Below are 27,725 nucleotides of genomic sequence, written 5' to 3'. Positions count from 1 at the left end.
TAAATTGAGAAGCTGTACGATGCTGTCTTGGTTTTGCATAATTCTACCACTGGATTCCACACACTTGCTAATTTAAAACCGTCCGTATGTTTGAAGTTTTTGCGCTTCCGAATTAACCTGAACTATATTTAAGAAACGTTGATTAACCACCAAAATCTTAGTTTAAAATCGTTAATTTTTTACATTAAATAGAAAGCAGCAGCCATTCATGGGATGGCTCTGATAAGTACGAGCTTGATGCTTTGGATTCGGTGGATCGCCGTGCTAGGAGAATCACCAGTGACGAGGCAATAGTCAGTAAGACTTCAAAGATCTTACACAATATATACATAACGCTTTGGCTCACTCACCTGCCTGAATTAGACTATAATTTGGTAGCAAATATATTACATAACTTTTTTACACTATACAAACCTGTGGGGAGTAGAATTTTTATAAAACATCAACACATAATCACTTTAGATATCACACGCAGTGCGCAGGAAATCAATCTTTATACTTGCTTTACTACTTATATAATATATGAAAACTTAATTAAAGCCAGCACAAACCATATACTACGGGAAAGTTAAATTGAGTATAGAAATTTAAACTGGATTTATGTAGTAGATGCCGTTATAAATTCATCCTCATTTAATTAGTGATACCCGTAGATTAATGCAGTTTCAACAGGTTCGGTGTTGACTAGTTCAATATGTAACGGTGGGACCGGTATCCCGCTTCCTGTATATAAAAAAGTACCGGTCACCCTGTTAAAGGTGGGTGCAGATACGACGAGCATGTCCGATCAAGTAATAATATTATTGTAAGAGATCCGTTCAATAACGCGCCGGAACCACATACTAAGTATATTGTACTAAAAAAATAAGTAAATAGACGTAATGTTACTACGAATATATGGTATTAATTTCTTTTATAAAGCTAAATTGCGTATGGCGATTAAACTTTTATTGCCGACTATGCAACTGCCTATATTGCGTCATAATTGAAACAAAGCCTAGCCTTTGTATTACAAATTGAAATGTTTGTAAGATGTCATCGTATTTTTTTCGTCAACGCACCAGTGCTTCTATCTCTGAAAATATCACTAAGATGTGCCGTTATTAATGTCTTTGACATTATAACAATAACTATTTAATGTACCCTCTTTGTTTTATAACACTATACTATACACAATATAACTTACACAATATATTTGACTGTATATAGTGTTACACAACACGCGCCAACTGATCGAAGGAACTAGATCAATACATTTAAACTTTTATTTCGGAAATATATTTTGCTCTCGTAGTAAAATGAAATTGCTTTTGTGAATTAGATTAAATAAACCTTAAAAGACAAATTCTATTATACGTGAAAGATTTATTGGAAATGAATTAATTACAAACCCTTTTGAAAACTAAATTAAGAGCTTTCATAATTAGAATGATTAATAAAAAAGAGCAGTAGGTATGAAAGCTAGGTATTGCAAATTAATAAATACATGCAATAATTACTTCAAAAACGTTCACATAAGAAAAACAGTTAGCAATTAATTTGTGTCTGACGGACCCTGTACTGACTTGCAATCATTAGAGGATGCTATTCGCTGCTCGTGGGATCGTGGTCGTTCGATCAATCTCTCCTTAGCTTTAAAGACAAGCTAGTCAAGAGATGTAATGAGCAGTGATTTTGCATGCGTTATTTTAAAACGGCCGTGCGGTGCAATTTTACTTGCAGTTTTTATGTAGCTTAGTAATGACTAAACAACATACAGTTAAGTTGTATCATGGCGTAATTGGTTTCTTATTATGCAATGTTTGAGTTTCGTCTCGACGGCCTCGTGGTTAGATTGTTATACTATCACGATGTCCTAGGTTCGCTACAATAACGAGAACCTATTATTTAACTTGCTCTTTTAGGTAGGGGAATGGAGAAGGTAACTTTCCCTAACTTTTATTCTACCTACATAACATTTTTGCATTGACCGTGTAATCGACCAGTTTTTGACGACCTCCCTGGCGCAGCTGTTAGCGCTGTGGTTTAAAGTGAGAGGTACCGGGTTCAATATGGGAATTAGTAATTTCATCTGCTCTGGCCTGCTGGGAGGCTTCGGCCGTGGCTAGTGACCACCCTAGCGACAAAGACGTGCCATTTAGCGGTACGATGTCGTGTAGATAACGATTAGCGGTAACAATAGATTAAATATAACTGCCATATCTCTAACAAGTTAGTCCTTTACCATCTTAGAGTGCACCGTCACTTACCAGCGGGTGAGATTGTAGTCAAGGGATAACTTTTAGAGGAATGCAAAAAAATCAAACCTAAGACCACGTGACCCTCGTGCAGCATGCTTACTAACCTTTCTAACATTACAGAGCTTGACACAAACACTACAGAAAGCTTTATTATTATGTTCCAGACAAACAAAGAGCACTTTTCCCAGTTAAAGCTCGTCCCTCCATTTCAGCTGTAAAGAACTAAGCAAGCATTCAACGTTCGCGGAAATTAGTATGCTACTCGGATTTACCTTTTGCCGAGGTATGAATAGCGAGGTAATAAACCAAGTGACGGTGTTTACGAGCAATGACTAGTGACTTTAAGTTATCGCCGTAGACAGGTTTGACCGTTATTTGACGCGAACTTGACGTCCGAGGATACAAGTACACTTGGGGATAAGTGTAAACTCAACAATATTTGTTTGTTGAGGAAAGTCGAGATTTATATATGTGCACGGGTACGTGTTGTCTGATTTGATAGGCTAGTGGTTAAGGCTTCGGCTTCCTTTCCGGACCGAGTTCAATACCTTGCAATTTAACATAAAAATTAACATATCACTGGCTCCGTTAAGTTGTAGGATAAAATCGCGAAGAAACCTGAGAGTTCTCCGTATCGTTCTCAAAGGTGTTTTAAGTGCGTGGTGGACTACGGCCTAAACCATTTCTATTCTGAGAGGAGACACATGCTCAGTAGTGGGCCGGTAATGGTTTGATATTGATGGATGGTCTTCTTACTGCAATCGTCATCACACATATACATACGAGTTGATTTTTTACCAGCTGCTGTCCTGTACGTTTTTATTATTATGAACGCATTGTTAAAGGCATTTGGTACAAAACCATCCAACTATCTCTTCCTAGGTCGTAGTGGTTTGCTGGTGCAAAATTGAGAAGAAGTGATACTGCATTAGCCTTAAGGCTTCGCTCCGGGCACATCCCTCAAAAAGGATTTGCACACCTAGTGGGAAAATCTGAATCGCGTAAGTGCTCAGAGTGCAATGCTATCGAGGATGTTTATCACATTTTATCACGTTCAGGGCTCACTTTAATCTTGCTTTGCGGAAACTATAAACTTATGTAACACTGTTTCGGCGCTTCCATTTTATCTAAGGAGGCCAGAAAACTTTATGAAATATATAAAGTGTCCGTAAAGCGTAGGCAGTAATGAATATTCTTTAAGTAACTCCGATGAGGGTGGCATGATCAGAATTGAACAAACCCTCCATAAAATTTAAGAAAAAAAAAAACAGCTGATTTTTTACCAGCTGATGTCTTGTTATTTTTTGTTATTATAAATGATACAAATAATAAAAATAGACGTAAAAGAAACATTAAATTTTTTAGCTCATTGGAAAACGAGGTATTCTTATTAGAGTAAATATTCAACTGCCATCCAATGCTTCAAGTACGCTTCATGCCGGGATATTTATAAACTCAACAATATTTGTTTTTCAAGGTAAGTTGAGATTTATATATTTGCATATTAGTTGGTCTCATTTTAGCAATCGTCATCACACATTTTCCAACTCGTTTCCAACTTCTATGAAGAGAAAGGAATGATCAAGCACACTGAGTGAGATGTTTCTTTGTTTGACTAATTAATTGGATTTTTGGCATAAAAATAGTTGAAAAGACGCAGATGATGACAAAGGCTACTTTTACCCCTGGAAAACAAACGGTTCGTACGGGATTTGTGAAAAAACTTAATAAAGTACAATAAATCATTATGCATTATTTTTTTTACAAACTAGACGTTCCAATTTCGCTATTGATTTCGATGTTGAGACTTTATTCTGTGTAGGGGAAAAATCATTGTTGGAAAAAGCAAAGTGCACGTTGTAAATTGAAACAAAAGTTTTGATATGAGTGATGTCTAATAAAAATGCCCTTTTAGTTTCCATTAAAATATCGTAAAATATTTTTTTCTCTATTCCTTTAATGTTACAGTCTCCTATATTCCTATTTAAAGTACTTAATGCTGTAGCAATGCAGGCTCTTATAAAACCATTTTCTCTAGATTTCGTTTTAGTAGTTTATATGTGACATAGTTTATACTTCTCTACTCTTTTATTCTTCTTCTTCTTATCTTTCTCTTTTTGAAATGAAGTGATTTTTCGGGTATTTTTTTATTGCATTTGCCTGTTTTTTTTGCAATTATTTCGGATTTTGTTTTAACCAATTTAACCAATGTAGCGATGATAAATAATGTTTTTCGTCTATAAAGATGGTTCGAGTTTCACCTTTTTTTTATAATATTATAAAATGATTATATTATATAAACTTTTAGATGAATCACACTTTATAATAAATAATAATAAATAATAATAAAATTATATCTCTGTCACAAAAAGCTCTATTACCACTGAATATAATTATTATTAAAAAATAAAGCGTTACACGCTTTATTTTTTAATTAAAGAGAAACATTTATAATTGAATAACTTTTAAGTGTGCTTTTAAATAATCGATTAACGGAACATCAATCAATTTTACATCGATGTTACGGTAGATGTCCTGCCGAGACCCAATTCACGGCAATTGATTGAACCAAAACGTAATGACGCCTCCCGTTATGCTCATATCAAGTATAAACTCGTCATTAATGAAATTGGACGAGGTCAAGAGAAAACGGTCATGAGCGAGATCAAAGATCATAGTCCCGTATAGTATTTTTTGAAATTGTAATAAAATCGCTATTAAACTATCTATCTATTTAGGTCAATCTATTCATATGTAGTGTGTTAAGCGGACTTCGTAGATAAAGTATTTCTAAATATATTATTATTAGTTAATACTTCATACTAGCATTATTTTATACTAGTATTAGTACTATTTTATTAGTTTTGTAAGTATCGTCGGTATTTGTAACCAGTATTAAATCAGCGTATTTGTTGTGTTCAAATCTAATGTTAACAGAATTTATAATTATATATACTTAGTTTCGAGATCATCGTATTTGGTTAACCGCGAATTGCTTACATTGGCAGGCAATTTATGATTTATTAGACCGCATCAAAAATAAAATAGGGGTTTTTTTTTTTTCGAAATTAATTTATCGTTGATATATATAGGGGGATAATTAGTAAACACATAATAATAATAACAAACTAACATTAATATTTACAAAAAATATAAGCCGTTTAACTGTTCACTTAACGGCATGGTACCACAAAATACTGGCGCTATTGTCCCTTTGAATTGCTAGACTTAGCCGTTGAGCCAAATAAGCGCCAGCTCTTGGGTCACGAGATCTCAAGACCAATTTTGGGAACTAAATTTGTAATTTTTTATACACAAAATTTTCCGTGTTACACTTCGGTAACGGAACCCCAGAAATGATATGATGCGAACACCAAAAGATTAATTGCTAGTGATTTAAAAGGAAATCGATTACCGTAAACGATAACCGTAACATATATCTATTTTGCATGGTTGTTTTATGTTAAATACTTTCTTAATACTGATTTAAAGCTTTTAAACATCATTTAGGTAGCGCTTTTTGCGTACGTTTTTGTAATGCAAAGGTTTTCACGTAACGCTTTTGTAGCGCTATTTATTCGTATGTGAATGTTAGATTGCCCCGTTAGTTTTATTCTGAATGAAATCATATGCTTCTTGGATTATAGATAGGAACATGCATGCATGAATGTCTACAGGAACAGCATGTTCAAAACTTCTATAAACTGAAAGTTATTAAACGGTATATGAATTTTTAAAACATTTTTATAAATAATATAATTATTACGTACCTAACTGGATCGTGTGTAACAATTTCGAGTGAACAAACCTGTCTGGTTTTATTAGTATTTTAGTAATAAAAGACGGACCAAGCAAATGGCCCACTTGATGTTAAGTCGTCTATAAACTGGGCAACACTGGGCAGGGCATGAAAGAAAACTACCATGAAGAAATTATCCTGATGATGTTAAGCCGCATGTGCCAGTAATAAAACCGGCATCCACGCTCTTCAGACCGAAACACAACATAGCAACAATGCTACTTGGCGGCAGGAATAAGCATGGCGGTAGTTGGTACTTCCCAGGACCAACAATGTCGCAAAAACTCTACTACTTGTAACATTTTTACTAAAGTCGAACTTCGCTTGGCCTTGACCTTCACGTTGGCTCCTCAGCAACACTCCATGAAGCACTCGACGACCTGGGCGGCCTGTAAAGCTAATGGAGTGAGCTCTGCCGGCTGGAGTGATCCAGCGGGTAGCCGCATCACGGACGGTCCCGACCAACTAAGTACGGATATCGGTCAGGAACAGCAGAAGAAGAAATCAACAGTCGGTATTTATTTGGTTTTCATCTATCGTCATATTTTTTGGTTAATTTTAATGATCAAAATGAAGCCACCTATCCTATTCATTCCCTATTTACCGCAGCAAGCGATTCAGTTATCGCTTATTAAAACAGGATGTGCCAGTTCAATCACAACGCATTAACTTCTTCCTGGACGGAGACTTGGTCCAAGATTTCTTGTGTAATGCATTTATCTAATTAAAACTAAATGTTTCTTGTCTATTTCCTGTCTTCTCGTCAAAATGAATACCTGTATTCTCACCATTTTTTACTCTCTAACCGCCAACGATTGATTGCAATGTTGTAGAATCGTGTCAAGTAAATTTACATGAGGTGCTCAGCCTCATGTCCCGGTAACAACACCGGCATCCACGCTTTTGAGATCGAAACACAACATTGCAACAATTCTACTTGGCGGCAGAAATAAGCATGGCGGTAGTTGGTACTTCCCAGGACCATCTTTGTTACAAAAGCTCTACTAATTCTTATTAACGTCGAACTTGGCTTGGCCTTGACCTTGACCTTGGCTCCTCAGCAACACTCCATAACGCACTAGACGATCTGAGCGGCCTGTAAAGCTACTGGAGTGAGCTCTGCCGGCTGGGGTGATCCAGCGAGTAAATTAGGTAAATTTTACTTGACGCGATTCTACAACATTGTTATAATTTGTAATAATATTATAAATATGCAAATCTCAGTCAATAAGGGGAAAAAAATTGCTAGGTATTACTAATAAGGGAACATAACAGAGAAAGGGCAGCAGTGTCCTTCGTGATACTACTACCACCTGGTGCAATCACCAATCTGTCTGCGCACCATGGAAAAATCCTCCCCTTGGGAGAGGCCTTTAATTCAGCAGTAGACTGTTATATGCTATCGATGATAGGCTATATAGCATCCCTACAATAACACTCAACAATTAATATTTAAAACAGTAGAACCCCGCGGTTCTACTGTTTTAAATATTAATTGATTTCAGGTTGATTTTTTTGTTACAACTACAAAGAATGGTGTGGTCCAAGCGCTAAATATAATTGGTAATGGATAGTTTGTAAATTTTAGAGCTACGCGCGTTCTTAACCTTGCCTCCAAATTTTGATGAACGGTTGAGCTAGTTTTAATCACTAAAACTTGAAAACAATAGCCACCTAACAGTCAGAGTCTCTTTATCTAAACCCACTAATCCACATTGCAGCAGTTCGATGAATGTCAGCTTTAAACCCCTCTTTTTAAAAGCCATGGAATATTAAAAGAACAATGATGATGTTTTTGATAGTGAAACAAATAAAATAAATGTGAAAAAATGCAAAACTAAAGTTTATGACTTGTCCCAAACAACATCTATTTAGAATTGATTGAGATGAGGAGCTAATCCAATGTTAATTGAGTTTGAGTTTAACGGATCGCCATTAATAAGTAGCGGTAGCTCTGCTAAATGTATGGCTAGAGCGGTTAGGGGGTGGACACATTGTTAGCGGAAACGTGTCAGCGGTAAGTGTTTGTTTCTTGACTCCGACATTATGTTGAGAATCTGAACTTATGTGGAAACTATAACAATACTGATATTAAAGTTTCGGCATTCGGCAAGAATTTTCGGCATGTATCATTGAATAAAGTAAGATTTTTATATATGTTAGGAAGAAAATGTCGTGTCTCGGAATTTCTTATGAGCCTTTCCCTTATCTACTTTCACTATATACTACTTTGGGTTTAAGTTTAATAATTTATTCTGGCAGGTGTCCAATTACTACTGCTTCAGGTCGATCAAAAATAATCGATTATATCCAAGACAAGAGTAATTTGTAATTTTAACTTGAAGTTGACAAATGATTCAATTTTTATTTGCTCTTGTTAACACTAATGCTAGTCCGGCAAAAGAACACTGCTTTTGAAGATTATTATTAAATCTCGGAATCTTCAAAAAAACCATTGTAGCAAAAAACCATTTTATATAATTTGAATATAATATTGAACCAAAAAACTATGAAAGTGACATAATTTTTTTCGCGATAAATATGTCTTATTAAAGCAAGTTTTCAGACTTAGCTTTCAGACGTAAAAACATTGTGGTCGAGTTTAAAAAAAATTATGAATAATTTGGCCACGTCTTAAAGCTATTTTTCTTTATCAATAGTGGTTTCGTATTGCCTCTAAAAGCGAAAATTAATTTGTCGATGCAAAAATGATATAAACAACGAGAAAGCGTCCAATTAAAAAAAAACCTAAAATAAAAGCTCCTACAGCCGTATCGTTTGCATCTTTGATTAATGTACGAAAGGTGTTATTATGTTGTACGTCATAAAAGCATTTAAGTTAGAGCTTTGTAGCTTTAGATGAGAAATTGATAGAGAAATAACAGCCTTCTTATAGCGTTATGAGTGTTATAATATTTATGTGCGTCGTAATGCTACTTAACTGTCCGATTGGTTCAATGACTGATTCATGTCTTCTTATGAAATGGGAGATTGATTGAATATAATTTAAAAGTTATTTTGTTATTACAAAACTGTAACAGAATTTTGTTTCTACAAAATAGAGAGGTTTTGAAAAGTAGGTATAATTAACATACTTGGATGTTTTAAGGTACTCTTGACTGAAGTTGTTTGAACTTCAGCTTCAGAACTTCAACTTTTTAATTGCCTTCTCAGTTGAGCTATAAAAACAATTGGATAATGTAAATATGTTTCAAACCTTGAATTTTAAATATTTACCAAATGGAAACAGACTTTTTGTCTAAATTAGGTTATGGTATTATTTTTGATTTTCTTAACAAAATAGAGTCTAAAATTCAAGAATATTGCAATAAAAAGTTATGGGTTTATTGTATGTGTTCTTGGCCGAAAACGTTCCAAACCTTTGTCAATTTGTTTGTTTAATGTGTATTAAAAACAACTAAACTTAGTATATCAGTCAAACGCTCTGATTATATTATCTTAAAAATATCAAATAAAGGGTATTTGAATATTTCACTTTCATCAGAGATAGAAAAATGAATGTAATAATTCTTCTCAGTAGAATCTTCCAAACCAGTGGTAGAGTCACTACTGCCAGAATTGAGGTCTAAGTTCAAAAGTGCTTATAGAGTTAACCAGCTAGAAATAAATTAATTTTGACTTTTTTCTCACACTGAGAACGTTGTTGCTCTATATATTAATCAAATTAAATGGCTGAATTACCCGCTCTCGCTCATGCATTGAATCGCTACTATTTTGAACGTCATTACAGTGTTTAAGCACACTTCGTAGGTTTAGATGAGAAATTGATAGTGGTAATACAGCCTATTAATAGACTAATGGTGGATAGTATTATATTTATATGTTCTCTAATAGTGTTTAACGGTTTGTTTGTGTCTACGTGAGTTATGATATTCAGGTTGGTGTTGTAGCTTCTTACTGATTCAACATTTGTTGTTACGATATAATTATTTCTCTTTTAAGTAATATTTGTTGTTATGCTAAAAACACACAAAACTTATTACATTAAGATTTGATTTTGAGATTGTTAGGGATTTGCAAATGTCTTTTGATTATTTTATTGACATTATTAAGCTTCTTTCGCTTCACTTTTTTATCACCGCCATTGCGATTTTAAGAGCTTTTACTTAGAAATAAGTAAATTATTGAAATTGACTATCCTTAGATATTTATATTTTAAATACAAACAAACGAACACACTTTCAGTCTGTATTTTTATAACTTTGTTTATCCTTCCTTCACACCCTTACTAAGCAACCAATCAACTTCATGTTTGGTACAAAATTAAAGGAAAGGACTGAGACTAACGAATTACTTTAACAGTCCACTCTCGCAAGGAAATATTTGCCATGCTGGGCAGACGGTTTGGTAATTGCAGTAAATGGTATCAGTGTCACATATTCTCTTAGTCATCACGTACGATATCCGCAGGAAGAGTAGGGTTGGTGAAAACTATTTTAAACTGCCGTCATCGCAGGGCTAACTTTTGAATCATAATAAAAGGAGAATAATAAATATTATCAGCACTTGTTAAAACTTTTGTTTTTTGTGATCCTTGCTAATTTATAAATGCGAGTGTTTGTTTATTTGTATGTTTGTCCTGGTTTAACGTCCCAACCAAGCAAATTGACTTGATTTTCGGCACAGGGTAAGTTCAAAGGACGGAGAGTAATATATCTTACTAGAAGAGCGAACGGTTCTCACTAGATTTGTGAACAAACGTAATAAACGCGTACGAAGAACGCGGGCAACAACTAGTCGATAAGTAAGTAGGTTAAAATGCCGTATACACGTAAGAGTCTTCGTATTCAATAGAGTGCTAAAGTGAATTTAACAAAAGTATCAAAATACGATATGATAACGTTATCATATCGTATTTTACTTTAACGAATAAGAAATACTTTAACTTTATTATTAGAATATTCATGTAACAAAACCTAGGGCCGAGGTCACTACTAACGTATGATAATTGCTATGTAACCAATCCTTTTGACCCTTACAGTATTTGCGATTCACTGGTTATCTGACCTCTACTTAAATTATTGTGAATGTCTTTGAGAATTTTGTAAAATAAACCCTATACCTATGAAATTTGAGTTTGTTATAATATAATAGAACTACTAAGGGGTGTGTACATTCAAGTAACGATGTGCTTGATGTGTCATCGTCGCGACGCAATGCTATACAGCTTAGATTATTAGTACAGAGCGATTATTTAGATCCATCTTTCTTAATGTGATTTCAATTTAAAACGCATTATTGAATTCTGTATTCATGACGGGGTTTCATGCTCTAATTATAACATATTTATGGAAAATATGTGATCATCAACTAGCATTCCAAGTAAGAATTAAATTGTGTATGGGAGCCAATCTTATTTTATTTAACAACAGTTTTTAATGTGAATGATTCTGAGTCTCAATTTCTCATTTACTGTTAAGAATAATGGACCATTTATTTCTACGAGCTACAGATTTTTTTAATAAACTAATTAGGAATATTGTTCATTATACTAAAGACAGCGTGCAAACAAGCTGTGGCGCTATAAGATGTACCATGGTGGAAAACTATTAAAGTAAAGAATGGTGTATTTGGGCAAGTCTTAATATCAGAATTGGGAATAATTGTAACATAACGATAAAGGTGCCCCAGATTTCACATAATAATTGTCAATAAATTACTACTATCCAGCTCAATAAATTAGAAGTACGTAGTAGTTATATACTGATAGCGTCTTTGTAGACGTCATGGCAGGTGTGTTAAAATTGGCGGATGGTATGAATTTAAAATAATTCGACTAAATAACGTTTTTTCTTTTAAACTGTGATGCCAGAAGGTTCAATCGATCAAGAACAAGTAAACATAAAATAAGGCTACGTCCAGTTAAGAGTGTTTGAAGCCTTGACTCTTTGAATCTGCAGCCCAATAATTAAAGCATACACAGAAAAGTAATATTACCTTATAAACACACCTTCTTATGTTCTTGTTCTTCGACCGGATATTATGCAAAATCTGTAACAAAAATAAAGACGTTAGCTCAATTTGTATATTTTTATTAAGGCTTCCAAACTCTCAGTGTCGGCACCTTGTTAAGAACTGAATTATATAATTCTTAATACAACAAACGAAGATCAGATATTTATTTTTGATTAGGCTTTAATAATCATGAAATAGCAAAGAGAAGAAGAAGAAGAAGAAACACTTACGCACTTAAGCACGGATAAAAAAAGCACTTTTCCTTTATTTTATGCGTGCAATAAAGTTTTTCTTCTTCTCCTCAGCAATAAATTTACAGAATTTCAAGCAGTAATAAATTTTCAGAAAAGCACAAGGTAGACATACAAAGGCGGCCTTATTGCTGCAAGCCATCTCTTACAGGCAACCTTTGTAGACAGGACTCACAGCAAGAGAACGGGAAAATAGACTAGACTACATTTTTTTACTGCACCTACACATCACATATAATATACGCCTTATCAATTATGTATGATATGTTTTTATAATCCGTACTAACATTATAAATTTATAAAAATGTTAATATAATAATTAACTCTGGTATCGTTCCAGGAGCCTTATAAACTGAATTACGTTAATTATTATTTGACCTCCGAGCTAACAAGCATCATCCGGATTTGCGCCTCGTGTTTAAGATAGCACAAATTTTGTATGCGTGACGATAATATTTTCAAATGTAAGAATTATATTTAATACATGTAATAGGTTATATTTAGATAAATACTATCGTAATATCTCTCATTGTTTGTGTTTATTTATAATATGATCTATTGCATATATTAATCGGAAGCATTATTAGAAAATAATTTATTCATAAAGGCATTTATTTTATGCCTTAAAGTATTTTATTATGTTGTTACTTTAGTTACTAAATTTATTTATTACAACACCACTCACTGAATAATAATTTGACAAAAATAATCATAATAATTACAAACATGTTATTAATATTACCTTGCCCATAACTGTTCACTTATGGGCATGGTACTCACAATGCTGGCGCTATTGCCCGTTTGGGTCGCCTTGGGTCACCAGACGTCAAGATTTTAGAAGAGAAGTTTCGTGTCTGAAGAACATGGGCCCCAGAGTATCAAACGCAAGCGCCGCAATAACGTAGTCAATACAAATAACGGAGTATTTACGGCGCTTAAGCATTTGAGCAGATTCGGTCGGTACACTCAGTACACTCGGTACACTCACGGTATCAACGCAGAAAAGAGTAGAATCTTACACCACTAGGTACTTGTTAATTTGAATAGTTTCATTTTGAAGAAATTGTAAAAAATATATTCGTCATTAAAGCTAATCGTTTACGTGTAAAATAATTATTTTTGAATAAACACATATTAAATTATCTAGATTTAATTTTTTATCCATTTAGAAAGCATTAAATTGCAAGGGTGGATAATTGCATGAGTTTGAAAAAAAAAGATTTATAACGCCACCAAGTAATACGACAAAAGGAAAGCTAAAGTTGTCTTTAACAGATGTCAAATAAATGATCATAGCTGTGCAAAAGTATATTTAACTGTTACATTTTAATTGATTTTTATTTTTAATTAAAATTTTTCTTTTACGTTCTTCTAATCTGGTTAAGGATCAATTTTTCTCGGTTAGATTGGATAAAGTTTCCATACTGTGTTGTTCACAGTTACATCTACTATTATTTATTCTTAATCATCACAAACTCAACATTTTATTACTGCCCTATAAGATCGGAATGTTGTTTCAAACAAGAAAAAGCCTCAAGCCTAATAAGCAATTATTAACTATTTTTAAAACAAATACTACAATTTTTATCAATACATTCAAAGGACATTGTTATACACAGCAGGGTGTAGTTATAATTACGTTTGGGTACCCAATGTTAATTGATCCTTCAAGCTATTATAATACACGGTTAATTTTTGCCCACTTCCAGCATTAATTATTTGTAAATTTCAAGCTTTATGCAAACTTTTTAACTTTGTTACTAATATAAAAATTAAACGCGTTAAGTTTAATCAAGGCTGATCTTTCTTAAAGTTATTGTTTTGTATATTACACCTCAACTTTTCAAATTTTCAATATTCTAGGGTTCTAAGTTGCAACTTAGACTTTATAAATCTTAATAAAATTTCCTCCACTACGGCGATGATAAATTTATTCACTCTAAAGTATTTTTTTATTGATTTAGTATAGTTTTACTACTGTTTTTAAACATATAGTAGGTAATGCAATATATAGGAGAAGTTAATTCAGTAATTAATAATTATTATGTTTGTTTATCTTAAAGGCATAGGTATACATGCTTTATGGGTACGCAACGTCCCAAGCCGTTGGAATGTGATGCACAAACAAAATATTTTACATGCTCTTTAACATAAATTGCGGGCCACCCGTAGCTTTGAATGTATTAACCAAAGTACTTTATTGTGTGCCTTTTTATTTATATCTTTACAATGTTATACCTGCAACACCATTCGTATAGTTTCTTATAGACGAGCCAGGACTTAGTTTACTTGCGATCGAATTCACTATGATTAAGTTAATATCCTCCTTAGTCGTTCACTCTTGACAGAGTGGTCGTGGTTGACGATGGTTCTTTTTCTTTGCCTACAGCAGCCCCCGCGATGCGCCTCCACTTGTCACGATCTTCAGCGTTTCTGGAACATTGGACTATGGAGGTTTGTGTTGTAGCTTTAATTATGTCGGTCCAACGCGTGGATGATCGACCACGTGACCGTTTGCCTTCCATTTTCCCCTGGACAACAAGTCGTTCCATGTTAATATACAGAGTTAATATACATAGTGCAAACTGCATACCAGCTGGCAATTGCAGTTTATGAGTAGCAGTACTATAGGTAGGCCATAGGATAGGTTTAGTCAGTTGGCAGTTCCATAGAAGTTATGACAATATAATATGACATTGAGATCTTAGATTTTTAAAATATATCTACAACTACGAAACTACATATTAAATACTACAAATTTATAAGCTTTGACATCGTGAGGAAACCTGCATGTCTGGCAGTTCTCTATAATGTTCTCAAAGGAGGGTGAAGTCCACTAATCAACTCTGGGCTAGCGTGGTAAACTACGGCCTAAGCTCTTGTCATTGTGAAAATCGGATGAAAGTGATTTTTTTATAAGGAGACATAATTTGGACGCGTAGATTTAAAACAGGATAAAGTCAAATGAGAATTATTTTAATTTTATATTCGTAGTTCGTTTAACGTTCGTGTAGGTTTATCACCAAAAATAGTAAAAATATTTTTGGTGGTTAAACGTCAAAGAAGTAAAAATTCTTACGTGCAGACACACAAGCTATTTCTATAGAATTCAATATAATTTAATCAAATACCTTGTGTAGTAACCATAACATGATGCTGTAACCAAGACAGAACGCAAACTTCCACACTAAAATAATATAAAGCAGATATGTTTTTACTGATCTCATTTATTTCATATGTATCTATCTATATAACTTAAGACAGGCCACTAAAGGGATTTCGTCATACGTTTAAAACAAATAGAATTCCAGGGATTGGCAATATGTTTGCTTGAAGTCTTCTCATCTTAATATCATCTTTGTAACTTGTTAAACTTGTCGCGTAGGCGTAATTGCAGACATCTGCAAGTATTATTAGAAAAAATAAGTTTACTTTTTGCATAAAAAGTGCATGATATGCAAGAAACGCTTCAGGGTGTAATCGGTTAGTGCAATATATTGCATTGGATCCGGTGTTCATGGGAAGTTCAGAATTATCCTACTAATAGTGTAGCAAAGAACAAGTTCTGAAGTAGGTATGCATAAATTGAAAGATTTTAGTCTTGGGAGTTTCCATGCAGGCGGACAGTCTGATGAGAAAATATTAAACTGGGAGCTAATGATAACATCAAAAAGGTTACAATCACTATATCACAATGCCACAGTGCTAATCTAACCTAACCTCTGTATAATAATAATAATTGAAATCCAAAACGTTTTAATCGTTTGTGTCATATTAAAAAATATACCAGTCGTGCACCTTTGACAGGGTTGATGCTTTGTATTTTCTCTGGCTGATACCGAAGCGCTTCTATTTATTGGGAACTTCAGAATTCCGGAAACTTTGGACTAGGAAGGTTTGAATTGCGGTTTTCTTAAGGTGTCCACGTTTGTGACAAAATACTGTGCATTTATTTTGCTTTCTCGAGGAAAATAACTTAAAAATGATCTTAATCCCTATCCCTACTAATATTATAAATGTCAATGTAACTTTGTTAATTACGCTTTCACGCAAAAACTACTTAACCGATCCTCATGAAACTTTGTATACATATTCTTGGAAGTGTTAGAAGTAATATAGGATACTTTTTATCCCGACATTAAGCTGGGTTCCTTTGGGAGAGGGGATGAGTGTTTGACGATTTTACATATAATAACTCCGACAAATTATAACCGATTTAAATAATTATTTTTGTACTATAGAGGTTATAATATGTGTTTAGTTTTGCCCAAACTATTGTTGGAGATAGAGGATAGAACTCCACAGCGGACAGCAGCAAACTCCTCATTGAAGGCTTAGCGATACTGAAAACTTTTTTTTTTTTTAGATCAACAACGAAATTGAATGCCATATCAAAAAACAAAATCAAACGCAGATGAAGTCGCGGGCAACAGTTAGTTATATTATAATTATAATCATTATCATCCCATTATCGGCCCACCACTAAGCAGGGGTATCCTTCCAAATAAGAAGGAGTTAAGGCGGTAGTCCACCACGCTGGCCTAGTGCAGATTGGTGGACCTTTAGAACAGCTGCTAAGGACAACTCTCAAGCATGCAGGTTTTATTACGTTTTACTTCACCGTTGACGCAAGTGATATTTAATTGGTTAAGACGCACTTAACTTCGAAAAGTTAAAGTTGCGTGCTGGGATTCGAACTCCGCCCCTCGAAAGTGAAGTCGAAGTCCTACCCACTGGGCTATCTATCACCACTTATAAAAATAGTTATACAACTAACGCAAAACCGTATTCTACTTTTAAGCTTTAGCATCCCCTGGAACACGTGTTCACTTCCATAGGGAACAGTACAGCTTACATGCCAGTGTACCTACTGCTCATTATTGACCCAGAACGCGTGTTATTAATCGGTAACGCAATCATTGACATGCAATTCGACAGTTTTTCTCAGATAAAAGAACGTTTGATGACCTTTAACTGTAAAGTGCGTTGCTTGCGACTCCGATGGCAATGTGTGATCAGCATTATTGTTTATGAAGCAGAACCAAATTATAATATACTAGTTCAATTTGTAACATAACGGTCCCTTACAAGACCTTTGCTCCCGAAACCCATATTTGACTAACTACCACTAATGTTTCAATCATGTAGGAAATCAAAGCAAGTAACGTTACGTGATTGGCAGGAAATTACATACCTTATAATTTAGGTTCGGGCTAGTAGGGCTGAGATGCGAATCTGTCCGAGTTCGCACATTATAGCGTCGAAGCCTTAACTGCCTCGTTAGGCTGCTTTTACCCAAGACCCGCGTTAGACTGTTTTTTTATACTACAAGTTAGCCTTTGAATGCAATGTCTCCAGTGGTGGTTAATATTAGAAGTAAAAGATAAAAATAAACTTGTAGTGCAGTTTACCAGGCTGCGTAAAATTAGTAATTAATTTAAGGTTAATTGTATATCATTTTATAACAAATTACCAGATGAAATCCATAAGATGTCATTAAGTTCAAAGTTTATATAAACCGTAAGCTTATAGAAAAATCTTAATATAATATTAAGGATTTCATGTATGAGAAAAAAGCTTGGGTATGAATTGATCTAACTTCATAGCTAAATATTAATTCACCAGGGCTCGTTTAGAACTAGGAGAGCTTGCTAGGAGAGCAACAGTTTTAAGTTAACGAATGCAGTTATTACCATCACTTAACGTCAGTGTTAGTATGTTAAATTTATAACGCTTCATAAGTGCCTGTGATAAGGTCTACATGCATAAAACATGTTTGAATTTAAATTTGAATTTGGTGGTAAATTAACCTGTTTATTAATTAATATGCCAGTTATGTTAAACCTATGTACACCCATAATCGGATTTTACGCAGACTGATACGCTTAAGCACGTGGGGTATGTCTTTGTCGGTAAGGTGGTAACTAGACACGCCCAGGTAAAAATTAGAAATTATAAATTTCCAAATTATCCCTCCCATTTATAAAAAGGCCTACCTTTACCCTTACCCTTTAAAAGGCTGAGGATGGTTCTTCTACACTTCCGTTTATAAAAACCAGCATCTGTTTAGTTTCTTGTCGGATGCTTCTCAGTTGAATTTTTATTAAAATCCAGTGTTAAGAGTCACTAAAAAAATTCTTACGATTATATTTAAGATAATATTTTTTCTCGTGATTTGTTATAAAATTTAACGGAAAACAATCATGGTTGAAATTTGCATTGCTTTGTGATATGTGATAGGTAAGCCACTTATTAAAGCATTTACGATCGTGATATACCCAGTAGATATTTCACCCTATACTTAAGTGTAATGATCTACCCAATAAGACCTTAAGGTCTTACTTTCTACATGTCATACAATTGGTGTCGTGTCGGCTTATCGTGCAGTATAAATGGCCAATGTTTTACTAACCTGGGCGATATCAAACTCTAACACATTAGTACTAGAGTCTATAATGCAATAGAAATGGTGTGTATTGTACTGTACAATGGGGCAAAGTCAAGAGCTGACCTTTCCCCCACATATCGGTCAGTATCTCATTAACGGGACGGTCAAATTGTGTATGGTTTAAGCAGAAACTTTTCGATATAATGGGCTAGAATCCGTGGGTATCATTGATTTAATATGGTACTATTATATTTCACAAAATAGTAGGCTGACGAATATAGATGTAAGTAATACTCAAATAATGATCCTGGTTTTCTTCAAGAAAAAATGCATATTTTCCTTTACCGTTGAAGCAAGTCATATTTTAATTACTTAAAACGCACATAACTAAAAAAATATAAAGGTGCGTGCTGGGATTCGAATTCGGCCCCCGGAAAGTGAAGACGAGCTCACCCAATTTGCTGTCACCGCTTCGATTGTATGTAAGTTACAAAAAATAAAGTAAAACCATTCAGTTTTACAAAAATAGTAAAATTTGTAAAACTGAATGGTTTATATCATAAAGTATGAGTTTGATTTGAAAATTGGTTAAAATTAAATCTCGCGGCGAGAGGCAGTTAGCAGGTGAATCTGACGTTAACTCGTTAAAGGTAAAACATTAATCGCCTCTCCTCTAACTTGGACCACACAAAAGTAGGGTCAAAGGCCTTGTCAATATGCGATGCATTTGTAAGTGTTGTTGGAAGTGTTACGAAATATATAGCATTAAGTAACTGTCAAAGTAAAGATCTCGTTTAAAGGGATCTATTTGTCAAGTTTGAGCGACAAGATAAGTATTTCAGTGTAACAAAATAAAATATTTCCCTATACTCAAATAGTATAGGGAAATATATTGTTCGCTATAATGAATTAATCTGTGTGCTGTTGAGTTTTTTACGAATTAAAAAAAAAATCTGCATGACAAACTGGATTTAAAAGACAAAGTCTTCTTAGTTACTTTAGTTTAACTTTTTAGTCGGGGAAAACAAACAGTTCATGTCGGGTACCTAAAAACCGGATTAACGAGGACAAAGTCGCGGGCAAAGGCTACTGTAACATAAATATCTAAGCTATCACTGTTGCATATGATAACTTTTAATTTAGTGTCACTTCCGTAAATATCATGCAACCGTTTTATATAACTTAAAAGCAACTGTCTCGTTGATGTCTTTTATATGCAATGCTATAAGACGTTAGTCTGTCTTGAGTAATTACTTTTAAAATCTTAAATGTTTAAAGCTTTAAACAGACACGTATATCTAGAGATTTATTCGAGTTGGTTCACGAGGTCATAGGTTCGGTTTCTGGATCAGACGAATAACTATTGTTATGTAATATAATAAAAAAAACTCAATACCTAGAGTTTTTTTTTAAATCTGTGATTGCCCAGTGTATAGAAGCTCGAATCCCAGCACGCACCTCTAACTTTTCTAAGTTATGTGCGTTTTAAGTAAACCTGTATCTTGAGGAAACCTGCATGGCTGAGAGTTCTCCATAATGTTCTGAAAGATGTATAGAGTCCAACAATCCGCACTAGGCCGGCGCGTTGGACTACGGTCTTAATCTCTTCTCATTTTGGGAGGAAACCCGTGCCCTGTAGTAAGTTGGTAAAAGGTTGATATAATGATGATGTTGAGTTTTGTAGTCAAGTTTCCAGTATGTACTAGCCCGGACTTTGGAAATTGGCGTTGTCTACCCCTATGTCTAATAGAGGACCAGCTATCGTCGATCATGGTTCTTATCACTCACACGTGATAAAAGTCGATATAGCCCACCACCCGCATTGGTCCATCGTAATGCTCTAATTCCTTCCCTCCAACACATGTTTCAAACATCGCCACATTACTAATTGATGAAGGTTCAGAAACTTTTAGAAACTTTGAATATAATATACATATGTACAACTAACTCATCATCATCGTCGGGTCCCATTTTGTTTAAATTGAAGTTTGGCGGTCAATAATCTAAAAGCATCCCTATTAAGTGCCGCTTATAACTAACCGCTGTCCTAATATTCGATGTGATATATTTTTTTTAACTCGGTGGGACCGTTAGTTTTACCCGATGCAAGAAAAATATTTGCTTAGTTTCATCAAAATCAGTGCAGCAGTGCTCAGGTAACACTTTCACATTTGAATGAAATGAATGAGACACTTTTATTGTACACCAAAGAAAAAAAAGTAGTTACAGAGATATAAATACATATCAAGAGAGTACACATTTATATGTATATAAGAATGGATAGAGGATGATGGAACGATTAAATTGTGCACAGTTTGATAAGGCTACCTCGGATATAATTTGAAATGCGATATAAAAGTTCTAATTATTTATAATATACAACAACTGACTTGGGGATTGACACACTGACTACCAAGACGTCACTTAGACTTGGCAGTACAAAATGTGTGTCAACGATTGAAATGTAAATTTCGAGGTCGGAGACTTGAGAGTTAAGGACGAGGTCTTAGTATTGCAGGTCAGAGGTCAAATGGCAGACTCAACTTGAAAAATGCTGTTAATAAATTGTTATAATTTAGAATTTAAGGAAATAACAATTGTTGAAATAACATCGTAAATTGTTAATTTAAATTTTTCAATTATTATTTACCTACAGATTTGTGAAACGTAGTCCACAAAGGAGCTGAGAACCATTCTTGTTAACACGTGGTTTAAGATAACTCTTCTGTGGAAGCTATTAATCCTTAGTTAAACATAGACATTTTTTTTTTATTTGACTACAAGTTAGCACTTGACTGCAATCTCAAAGCTTGGTGATGCAGTCTGAGATGATAGCGGGGTTAAATCGGTTTCGGCGCGATATCGTGCCGAAACGCTAAATAGCTTAGCAGCAAGTCTTTGTCGGTATGGTTGTAACTAGCCACAACCGAAGCCTTAATTCCCAAATTGCCCTTCTGGGGCTCAAACCCGATCGGAACTTCCACTTAAACGACAGCACACAACTGCGCCAGGCAGGTCTTGGATCTTTCGTTCTCATCGTTTATGGCATTCAGTTTTGGTGGGATAAAGACTATGCCTCGTGACATAAATAATTAAAACAAACAAACAAATAATTGGTATAAATATTCGAGTAAGTTTAAAATATTAAATTCTTCAATGGATTTCGTATACTGCCTTCTTTCTATGAACAATACATTTGAAATATGATTGAAAGCAAGAGATGTTGTAACTGTAGACAAAATTCATGTCTTAGTGTCGAACATGACAGTTGATAAGGTTTGGTAACGCTTAGTAAAAGTCGTCAACTTGAATTATTGCTTATGTTTCTGTGTGGGTTTCATAAAACAAACTGGGTCGGACCAGAAAGAAGGTGGAAAGTATTTATTATCAAAAAATATATACATTTGGTAGAAAGCATGTATAGTATTATTTCTGAGTATTCGGTAAATCACATCAGGGTTTTGACAAATGCCATTAATCTAGTAAGTAAACTTATAACTGCAAATAAATATGGAAATAATCTTGACAGTTATTGTATTAAAATTTGGCGTCAAAAAATATTTATCGCTTAGCTATACCAAAGCTATAGCGTACATTAATGGCATACGTAATTCGGAACCAGTTGAAGTTTTAATATAGTAGTTAAGTACAACTAAAAACTTTTATACATTAACAAAGAGTTTTGTAAATTACATAAAATAATGATCCAAGTATGCACCCTACATAAACGGTGTTGCAACCTAAGGCAGTTCACGTTAAAATGACGCAAGTGACTTTTGACAGTGACATGGTTCGGTTATAAAACTATTTAGTTGACAGCTGCAATATTAATAGATTTTTTATCAAATGTACCTGGGTGGTATTTACCACTGTGTGGTGTTCTGTACGTACAGAGACTTAGATGGTTAAATATCTAAACATTGAGTTGCTGTGTAGAATATTCACAATTCCTATCTATGAAAAGTAGACTGAACTATATTATTTTAAAGGTGTTGCATTGATATGAGGGTTGTCGGGATCTGATCTACTTCACTTCTCTTTGTCATACTTTTTATTTTTAATTGGTGTACCTTTATTGTTCATTGTTCTTAGAATTTCCGTTATTAAATTTGACATTGCTGATAATTTAATTTTCTCTCACATTTTGCTTTGGTTTTTTGTAGTTTTAACAAGCAGGTCTAATCGTGACTCAAATTTTCAACAATTGAAAAAAAAATTGTTATAGACTAAACTTAGGTTGTAATTATGATTATTAAAAGGTATATTTAAAAAAACACTTTTGAGTATGTTTTTACCTAATGTACCGACAATTCCGTATTCTGCGCTAAGTAAGTTCTGTAAGGGTGTACATAAGGGTAGATAATTCTTATCTGCATTTATATAAAAAAAACCTTAGAATACGATCATATAATTTCTTATTTTATCCATTCTGTGGAATGCAAACAAACAAATCATAATACACCCTATGTACTACGTTATAAAGTATACTATGGTACGGTATCTTACTTCGTATTATATTACTTGAGATAGGTACAGGGCACAGGCGACGTTAACGGCCCTAGACAATACCGTGTTTTACGACATCGTAAAAAGTCGTATCGAAGAGTCCCTGCACAGCGGTAGGATGTCTTCGATTACATTATTGAAGTTACAGAAAAAGCTCAGTGGGATAAACTCAAAGTTTTCATTACATTTTCATGTTTAATCTTTATTATAGATATTATAGGTCTGAAAGTAGCTTCACTCACATGTACTATCGGCTGAATCTCGAAGGAATTATATTTCCCAGGATGAAAGTATCCCATTCTCCAAGATGCAAGATGCAAGCTATCCTGTGCTAAATTTTATGAAGATCGTCTCAGAGGATGACTTAAAAAGACACACTTTCGCCTTAATAACATTAGATAGGTATTCAACTAGGGTAGATACGTTGTATTAAAATGGGTAATCTTCCTCATATACTATGGAAGCTCATTACTATACAAAATTTGTAGGTCAACAGTGGTTTATGTTTGTGAAATGCAAACTAATGTAATATACTAATATATACTACGACAATACATACATCGCCATCTAGCCTCAAATTAAGCGTAGCTTGTGTTATGGGTACTAAGATGCCTAGATGAATATTTTTATGAATTATATAAATAAATAATTAGAATATACATATAAACACCCAGACACTGAAAAACATTCATGCTCATCACACAAACATTTTCCAGTAGTGGGAATCGAATCCACGGCCTTGGGCTCAGAAAGCAGAGTCGCTGCAAACTGCGCCAATTAGTCGCCAAACTGAACTCTGATTACAGTTAGATTTTTGCGAAAATAACAGTTATATTTTTTTGTATTGTTTTAAACCAAATTAACTGTAATTAATTATAAATAGCCTATTTCAGTCCACTCGTACAGGCCTATCCTAGCGTAAGGGTTTGCACTTATCGAAGTAGAGGGTTAAAGTAGCACATGCCCGTTCTCTGACAGTTTCCCTTAGTCGCCAATGTCTTCCGGACGGGCAGTGATAACTGTTTTCCGACCCGCTATCACCACAACTGGACATTTTTTCATATTGCGATTTTATACACTAGCTATTTTGTTTGGTGTTTAAATCCCCTTCCTCTGTACTATAAACAGGGCACCATAAAATGCCGGAATACAAATAAATTCTATTTACGACATGGGATACGAAGGTATTAACTTTAGGATGTACACTGATGTGTTCGTGTCGCCAGATAAAATAACATGTTATAAACGCATACACTATTCTAAACTGCCATCTGCGTGTTTATAAATATACTAGCTGTCCCGGCGAACTTCGTACCGCTTATAATTTTTTTTATTTATGTTTTATTTAAATACTTTTTATCCTATTCCGCTCTAAGAGGAATCCAAAAAATCAAATATTAAAATTGGTCCAGCCGTTCTTGAGATATAAATGGTGTAACTAACACAACTTTCTTTTATATACATATATAGATATGTACGAAATCCGTGTGGTATTCAATTCTGAGTAATAGTTACAAAAGTTTAAAAAATCGAATGTTCTGATGAGAGGATTTTTTTTTCGTAGGTATAAATGCATGGGCAGTAACCTTTTGCTATTCAAGCGAACTTAAGTAAGCCATTTAAACAACTATACAGGCAAAGTACCAAATATAAATAGTTAAGTTAATACCATTTTTTCAGACATAATTATAAAAGGATCCAAGATGACTGATCTATCAACTCACAGCTCAAACCACTTGAAGGATTGGGCTGAGTTCTGGTATACAGCTAGCCTAGTATAACGTAGGAGTATGCTAAGAAAGTAAGGCTATCACACTTATTACAAACTAGTGTAATATTTCACCTTTCAATTAAACACGAATTTAACTCATGCCAAAAACCCCACGCAAAATATAAATTAAAAAAGTTTTATTCATGTATTCATCTATCTATAATTTTAAAGATTAAAGATTTTGTTTAAAGTGTAAGTAGCATCTCAACTACTTTAAACATTAATAAGGCTTAAAATTTATAGTCCTATTGTGATTGGACATTTTATATTTAACTTTTGTATTTCATTTAGTACGCCTTGACCTTTTTAAAATTCCGTTGTCCAAACTAAGATGTCAGTGTCTATCAAATCTTGACATTATGAATTAAAATAAAATATAACGATTGAAATATCCACCATTGAAAATATATTTCCCCTTAATTTAGCCGTTATATCTTTAAAATTAGAGATTTTTACTAGAGTGTACACAGTTATCACGAATTTGCTAACATATTTATGTTTGTAAGTCACATCCATTAGTTTGTTCTATTTATATACGTTCTTCGATATAGACCTATACTTAGAATTAGAATTATTTTTTTTCCATTGTATTCATATTTCCACTTCTATCCAAACAAAACAACCGGGGACTATCTTTCTATAATGAGAAGAGACTATGTTACCAATGCTGGTACGGATTCTTTGTAGCCCGGCAAAAATAAAAGATCGGCGGATTTTTTATGAAACACCATTACATCCCTATTTAGTTAATAAGTTGTTTTATTTAGGTTTGGTGTGTGATAAAAAAAATATTATTATTAGTAAATACAACAAACGTCGACTGAGTTTCCATACTTGTTAACTTAAAAAAAAAAAAAATTAAACCTGTTGTTTAATCGCTTGCTGCACGGTTAGCAGGAGACAAAAATCCCTTATGTCGCCTTAATATATGATAAGGGATAAAATAAACGTGTCCGTATGTCAAAGCACGGCAACAGGAAATAGAACTTTACCCTGTGTATTCCAAAATTCAAAATTCATTTATTTTAAGTAGGCCTACTTTATACGCACTTTTGAAACGTCAAGTATGTCTGTTTGTAGTGACTTAACCTCCGGTTCGGAAAGCAGATTCTACCGACATAAGCCGGCAAGAAACTCAGTATTTGCACAACATTACAATTTTATGTACAACATTTACAATCATTTTTCTATCTTGCGGGAGATGAGACCGAAGCTGGCTGCTTTAAATCTATCTTGTCATTAAGAAATCCATCAAATGTATAGTAGCTTCCCTGTATTAAATGTATGCATTGTTAGGTTCAGGTATTTTTATTTGTTTATTATTTTGACATTTGCGACAGTTCTCGTAGAGTTGATAAAGCTGTAGGAGAAGATACAATTTTGTCCTTATCCCCGGGGAGAAAAATGTCTTCTGACCGTGCTACCCGTAATGGACACAAGAAACTGTATTCTTTGTATAGTTAACATCTTTACTATAGCACGCTATTAAGAAGTTATTTAAGTAATTAGTGAGAATAATAATGAATACCCCAGCTTTTTATCACGAAATTAATAAGATTTTTCTAAAAATAACAATAAAGTAGGGCCATTCAAACCGTTGCGCGCTATTGCAACTCCCTTATGGCATCAATTTGTCACTCAGTCCAGGAGAACAAAACAATCAGTCTTACATAGTGGCTGTTATCACACTCATAATCTTGAACAATAACTGTAAACAGAGTCCATGTCGGTCTGTCTTTCCATTATCCCATACCCCGTTACCGGCCGCCGGCGAATAGTTTCCGAGAGATGACGGGTGACCTGACCTTAGTGCGGGTTCGGTTCTCGGCCATTATTTTATGCCTGGGCTGTGTTTATGTCTCTCTTCAGTTGTCGAGAGATATAATGAATATTTTTTTGTGCAACCATGTGCTTATAGATGACTAAAGTATCTGATTTTTATAATATGAGATACGTAGGAAAAATAAATTTTTTAATGATTTATCACAAGCCGATTCAATTTGAACGCTGTGGATTTTAAGTACCTACTTCAAATTTGGTATTAAATGCACATGACATTATCAGCAGGTAAGTTAATAAATGAGTTATGCGCAAATATTATTTAGAAGCAAAAGAAATTATTGTTGGTAAGGTTTCGGATACATAGAGCCTAAAATACTGTTATCGAGAACCACCTATTATATATTAACCCGCTATTGTTTGAATGAATGTTCTTATAAATATTTATTAAAAAATTACTTTAGCAAGGTAATAATAGTGTTATTTTTATATAAAGTGAATGTCAAAATGAGACGTTAAATTAACATAGTTAAATATGTATTAAGTATTTAGCAGGTCTTTTTTTAATTTTTAAGGGCATTTGTTAACGTTTGCTTAAAATAACTGAAAAATTACGTACTAAACGTCATTAGGATTCAACAAAATTATACTAAAGATAGAATAGATCAAGTACAGACCTAACTGCCGAATAATTAATGTGAATATAAAAAGATGATTTTGAGAAAACGAGCCGCTGAGGACCGCTTTGCCGATGTGAAACAATTATTTATTTAAGCCAAAAAATAACATATTGTGAATAAATAGGGCATAAAACCGACTTTTATAAAAAATAACCAAATATTAAAATAAGGCCTGTGCTGAGAGCACAGGTATTTCTCATCAAAATACTGCGATAACACTCTCTGGTCACTGAGTATCGCAATTTTGCCATTTGGAAATTTTATTTGTTGCCGTTGATTATACTGTTTTGAACACTTATCTAACAACGAATCCAAGTAATTTATACACAGTTAGT

The 27,725-nt window shown here is 33.9% G+C and overlaps 1 protein-coding gene across 3 annotated transcripts in view; it reads right to left on the bottom strand.

The window, feature by feature from the left end:
* The window catches only part of LOC120636990, a 350,702-nt gene that overhangs the window by 19,322 nt on the left and 303,655 nt on the right, over positions 1-27,725 (bottom strand). For all 3 annotated transcript variants that reach the window (XM_039908577.1, XM_039908571.1, XM_039908581.1), the window contains one exon: positions 11,998-12,051. The gene's annotated coding sequence lies outside the window, so the exon portion shown is untranslated. The remainder of the gene's footprint in view (positions 1-11,997; positions 12,052-27,725) is intronic.

The sequence above is a fragment of the Pararge aegeria genome, chromosome 1, assembly GCF_905163445.1.
Source record: "Pararge aegeria chromosome 1, ilParAegt1.1, whole genome shotgun sequence".
NCBI lineage: Eukaryota > Metazoa > Arthropoda > Insecta > Lepidoptera > Nymphalidae > Pararge > Pararge aegeria.
The sequence above is the reverse complement of the archived record's forward strand: the minus strand, read 5'-3'. Positions and strand labels throughout refer to the sequence as shown.